Raw genomic sequence first — 5986 nt, 5'->3', positions numbered from 1 at the left:
AGCCACTGTGCCTGGCCAACAACTACTTTTTTCTCTTTTTTTCTTTTCTTTTTTTTTTGAGACAGGATCTCACCTTACCATCCAGGCTTGGGTGCAGTCGTATAATCTCAGCTTACTGCAGCCCCGACCTCCTAGGCTCAAGTGATCCTCCCACCTCAGCTCCCCAAGTAGCAGTAGCTGGGACTACAGGCACATTACAGGCACATGCCACCACACCTGGCTAATATTTTTGTTGTTGTTGTTTTATGTAGAGACAGGGTTTTGCTATGTTGCACAGGCTGGTCTCGAACTCAGCCTGGCTCAGTCACCTGAACTCAGCCACCATGCCTGGCCTTATATAAATGAAGCAAGGGATGTTTTGTGTCATCTTTCCATCAGAGCTTACTGTTACCTTGTCAATATCTTCACGATACATTATCCTTAATACATAAAGAGTTCATGTAAATAAAATAAAAAATTAGTACTCCAATGGAAAAATGAGCAACTGACGTGAAAACTATAGTTCACAAAGACTGAGAATGCCCGGTGTTAGTGAGGTAAAATGGGCCCTCACCTTCTGTGACTGGGCAAGTACTTTTATATAATCTTTCAATTGATGGTACTTTCAAAATTCTTGAATGTGCATACTCTCTGATCAAGCAATTCCACATCTTGAAATTTACCCTGTTTCCACACTGGCCAAAAATAAATATACTAGAATATTCCTTGTAGCATTATTTATTATATAGGCTAATTGAAAAATCACAAAAGTTCATCAACAGTAGACTGGTTAAACTATGGTTTAACCAATCATACAGTGGAATCATATGTAGTATAGTTATTAAATAGGATAAGGTTCATGCCTGTCCTTTGATGTATGCCAATATGCCCTCAGCATATTGTCAAATAAAAAACAAAAAGCAGATTAAAAACTATTATGTTCCCTATGGCCCAGGCACAGGGGCTCACACCTGTAATCCCAGCACTTTCGGAGCCCAGGGCACGTGGATCACCTGAGGTCAGGAGTTCGAGACCAGCCTGGCCAACATGGTATTTTGTATTTTTAGTCTCCACTAAAAATGCAAAAAATTAGCTGGGCATGGTGGCAGACACCTGTAATCCCAGCTACTCAGGAGGCTGAGGCAGGAGAATTGCTTGAACCTGGGAAGCGGAAGTTGCAGTGAGCTGAGATCAAGCCATTGTGCTCCCCTGGGCAACAAGAGTGAAACTGTATCCCCCCCAAAGAAACCAAAACTATTATGTTCCCTATGAATTTTTCTATGTAAAAATATAAATTTATATATACACTGAACATCTGGAAAGTTACATTAAACATTTAGGTGTGGCTAGCTTTGGGGTGCATTTAGAATTTTCTATTTTCTACAGCTCTGGATTGAAAAAAAAAATTATGTCCAGGTGCAGTGCCTCATGCCTGTAATCCCAACACTTTGGGAGACAGAGGCAGACGGATCACCTGAGGTCAGGAGTTCAAGACCAGCCTGGCTAACATGGTGAAACCCCACCTCTTCTAAAAATACAAGAATTAGCTGGGCGTGGTGGTGCACACCTGTAGTCCCAACTACTGAGAGTAGGGAGGTGAGGCAGGAGAATTGCTTGAACCTGGGAGGTGGAGGTTGCAGTGAGATTGTGCCACTGCACTCCAGCCTGGGCAACAGAGCAAGACTCCATCTAAAAACAAACCAACCAACCCCATTTACAATATACCTTCTTGTTATCAGTAAAAATAGTAGGATTCCCATTTAAGGAGAAAATAAACTTTCCAACATTTTAGTCCCTATATCTTTGAATGTCTTATGAGTCATGTGTCCCTCCCCCAGGACAGGGAGGAGCCCCGTCATATCATTTCAGCCTCACAGATAGGAATCTTGAAACTCCATGAGTAGAGGGAGCTTGGCCAGGATCACACAGACAGAAGTGCACACTCAGACTGCTTCAACTAGATATTTCCAGAGGAATTTTTGTGTTTTATTTTGCCTTTTCTGGGAATCATACCCTCCACCCTGAGGATCTTTGGGCACAGCCACTTTGGTATCTTTATTTTCTTGTAGCAGATGCTGTTAGTATTCTGCCTGCACCCTCTTAACCTTTACCATTCCATTGCTTGCCGGCTCAACTTCTGAATGCCAGAACTTGCATCGAATTGCCTGAGAGCATTCTCTGTTCTTCAAAACAGGCCAGAAGAGGCCAGGTGCAGTGGCTTATTCCTGTAATCCCAGCACTTCGGGAGGCCGAGGCCAGGGGGTGGATCACTTGAGGTCAAGAGTTCAAGACCAACCTGGCCAACATGGTGAAATCCTGCCTTCACTAAAAATACAAAAACTTAGTCAGGTGTGGTGGCAGGCATCTATAGTCCCAGCTACTCAGGAGGCTAAAGCAGGAGAATCACTTGAACCCTGGGTGGAGGTTGCAGCCAGCCAAGATCACATCATTGCACTCCAGCTTGGGTGACAGAGCAAGAGTCCATCTCAAAAAAAAAAAAAAAAAAAGGCTGGGTGTGGTGGTTTATGCATGTAATCCCAGCACTTTGGGAGGACAAGGTAGGCAGATCACCTAAGGTCGGGAGTTCAAGACCAGCCTGACCAACATGGAAAGACCCCATCTCTACTAAAAATACAAAATTAGCCAGGCCTGGTGGTGCATGCCTGTAATCCCAGCTACTCAGGAGGCTGAGGCAGGAGAATCTCTTGATCCCAGGAGGCAGAGGTTGCAGTGAGCTGAGATCGCGCCATTGCACTCTGGCTTGGGCAACAAGAGTGAAACTCCATCTCAAAAAATAAAAATAAAAAAAATTTAAAAACTGGCCAGAAGTGAGAGAGAATTAATACCTCCTGGCAGCACAGCAACCCTTTACTTAATCACTGGCAGGAGCTGGTTTACAAATACCCCAGCTTCCTCCCTCTTCAGGTGGGAAAACACTGAGGCAGTGTTTCATGCTGGCTTGCAGGGCTCCGTAGCTCCAGCTGCCCACAGCGGTCACTTGCTTCATGACATACTCTTTGTTGACTTCCTTTCCTCTCTCATTTCCTCTTTCCCTTACTGAAGTATCAAGGGATACCTTCTAACATCACCTAGTTTCACTTAAATCCTTGTCTCAGAGTCGCCTTCTGGGGCTACTCAAACTAAGACACTGTTCTTTGTTAGTAAGTAGAAAATGGGAATCAGCCAGGATGGAGGAGCCAGAAGGGCCATGGCCACACCCCAGCTGGCCCCTTCATGCCAGGTTAGGGCTTTGGAACAGTCTAGAAAGAGGAGACTACCAAGCTTCCTTCACAGTTACAGTTCTCCAGAATAGGACTTGGCAAACTTTTTCTGTAAAGGGCCAGATAGTAAATATTTAAAGTTTCACAGGCCTTTTGGTCTCTATTATGATTGCCCAGCTCTGCCACTGTGGCATGAAAGCAGTGCTAAATTATATATGAAAGAATGGATGTGGCTGTGTTCCACATCCACATCCACATTAAATATATTTTGCAAATAATACTTTATTTGCAAAAAGGCAGCAGGCCAGATTTGGCCTACAGGCTGTTGTTTACTGACCCCTGCTCCAGGACAACAAAGAGAGGCTAGGCAAGCATCTGCCCAGCATGGGTGCTGGCGGGGAGGCAATGCCAGTTGCTGCCTTAGACTCTGTGGGTTCAGGAGCAGGGCTCTCTGCCTAAGGGTCCTGTGGCTGTGCAGCCAATTCAGGAAAAACTCCTACATCTCAGTTGACAGTGGAGCTCTCAATGGAGCTCAGCTTTTAAACTCAAGACAAGCTTTCCACTTCACTTTTATGCTGATAGGTCACGTTTTCCTAATGGGTAGAGTACAGCCCCACTGGAAAAAAATAATTAAGCCCCCCAAGAAGAAAAAGCAAGTGAGGGATATAAACTTGATTACCAATAACTTATGGAGCAATAAATGAAGTCTTCTGTTGGAAACTGAAGGCCCAATATCGATATATGTGAGAAAGCTATGGAAGTACAGGACCAAGTTCACCAAGAGGGATTAGATCCAGAGATGGGTGAAGACTTACATGAGACAACGGCTCTAAATGATATAGAAGCTGGCATGGCGGCTCATGCCTGTAATCCAGGCTACTACGGAGGCTGAGGGGGGAAGATTGCTTAAGGCCAGGAGTTTGAGATGAGCCTGGACAACAGAGGGAGATCCTGTCTCTAAAAATAAATAAATCAATGATATAGGTCTTCTTACCCGATCAACCATTTAAGCCTAGTGTTCCATTAAGTATGTGGAGTTATTTATATCCTACTGCTCAAGGTCATCATCAAGGTCTCATTGGAAGAATTCAAAAAATTGCAACTTCAGGCACAAATAGGTTAATTACATTGTGGAAAACTTGCAAATAATCTAACAAAACTGCAGCAAATACCCAATTCAAGCCCACTCTAGCCATCCTCTCCCACCAAAGTGGGGAGAAAAAAACTGAGAAGTTTGCCCACAGTGGCTCACACCTATAATCCTAGCACTTTGGAAGGCAAAGGTGGGAGGAATGCTTGAGCCCAGGAGTTCAAGACCAGCCTGAGCAACATAGTGAGACCCTGTCTCTACAAAAAATTTAAAAATTGGCCGGGCACGGTGGCTCACACCTATAATCCCAGAACTTTGAAAGGCTGAGGCAGGCGGATAACAAGGTCAGGGAGTCTAAGACCATCTGGCCAACATGGTGAAACCCCGTCTCTACTAAAATACAAAAAATTAGCCGGGCGTGGTGGTGCACGCCTGTAGTCCCAGCTACTCAGGAGGCTGAGGCAGGGGAATCGCTTGAACCTGGGAGGTGGGGGTTGCAATGAGCCGAGATCGTGCCACTACACTCCAGCCTGGCTGGCGACAGAGGGAGGATCTGTCCATCAAAAAAATAAAAATAAAAATTAGCCAGGCATGGTGGCACGCAACTGTAGTCTCTGCTACTCAGAGGCTAAGACAGGAGGACCACTTTGGCCCAGTGCGCTGTGTTTGTGCCACTGCACTCCAGCTTGGGTGACAGAGCAAGACCTAGACTAAAATAAAAATAAAGTAAGAGAGACACTTCTGCAGTTCCCAGTCTATAGGAACGGCTCACTAAAAGACTGAGATAGAAACATAGGACTGTAGAAAACTTCCCCTCCTTATAAACCTTACCAGCGCAGGACTAAAGGCCCATTTACAAAAATTCCTTTCACCTAGTGCATTATGTCTGGCTATTAAGAAAGCATTACAGACCGGACACAGTGGCTCACACCTGCAATCCCAGCACTTTGGAAGGCTGAGGAGGGTGGATCACTTGAGGTCAAGAGTTTGAGAGCAGCCTGGCCAACATGGCGAAACCTTGTCGCTACTAAAAATACAAAAATATCTGGGCGTGGGAGCGGGCACCTATAATCCCAGTCACTTGGGAGACTGAAGCACAAGAATCGCTTGTAGTCAAGATTGCACCACTGCACTCCAGCCTGGGCAACAAGAGTGAAACTTTGTCTCAAAAAAAGAAAAAAGAAATCCTTACTTAGATATGACACCAAAAGCATAAGCAAAGAAAGAGAATAGGATAAATTGGCCATCATCAAAATTTAAAACTTTTAGAACTCAAAAAAACACCATCAAAAATCTGAAAAGTCAAGGGGGTATGGTGGCTTACGCCTATAATTCCAGCACTTTGGGAGGCTGAGGCAGGTGGGTCACTTGAGGTCAGGAATTCAAGACCAGCCTTGCCAACAAGGTGAAACCCGGTCTGTATCAAAAATACAAAAATTTACACACCTGTAATCTCAGCTACTCAGGAGGCTGAGGCAGGAGAATCACTTGAACCGGGAAGGAGGAAGTTGCAGTGAGCCAAGATTGTGCCACAGCACTCCAGCCCGGGTGACAAAGCAATACCCTGATTCAAACAAATAAATGTGAAAAGTCAATCCATAAAATGGGAAAAAACAATTGCAAATTACATGTCTGATAAAGACTATTTCCAGAATATGTAAAGAATTCTTACAACCTAAAAAAAAAAAAAAAAAAA

The 5986-nt window shown here is 44.5% G+C and overlaps 1 long non-coding RNA gene across 1 annotated transcript in view; it reads right to left on the bottom strand.

The window, feature by feature from the left end:
• Positions 1 to 1743: 1743 nt before the first annotated feature.
• Positions 1744 to 5986, bottom strand: part of LOC116542162 — a 15218-nt gene continuing 10975 nt past the window's right edge. Inside the window, exon 3 of the long non-coding RNA XR_004265099.1 lies at positions 1744 to 1755. This is a non-coding gene — a long non-coding RNA (uncharacterized LOC116542162). The remainder of the gene's footprint in view (positions 1756 to 5986) is intronic.

Source organism: Sapajus apella, unplaced genomic scaffold, assembly GCF_009761245.1.
Source record: "Sapajus apella isolate SASKATOON/1434 unplaced genomic scaffold, GSC_monkey_1.0 scaffold163, whole genome shotgun sequence".
Classification (NCBI taxonomy): Eukaryota; Metazoa; Chordata; class Mammalia; order Primates; family Cebidae; genus Sapajus; species Sapajus apella.
Note: the sequence above shows the minus strand (reverse complement) of the source record. Positions and strands in the feature narration are given on the sequence as shown.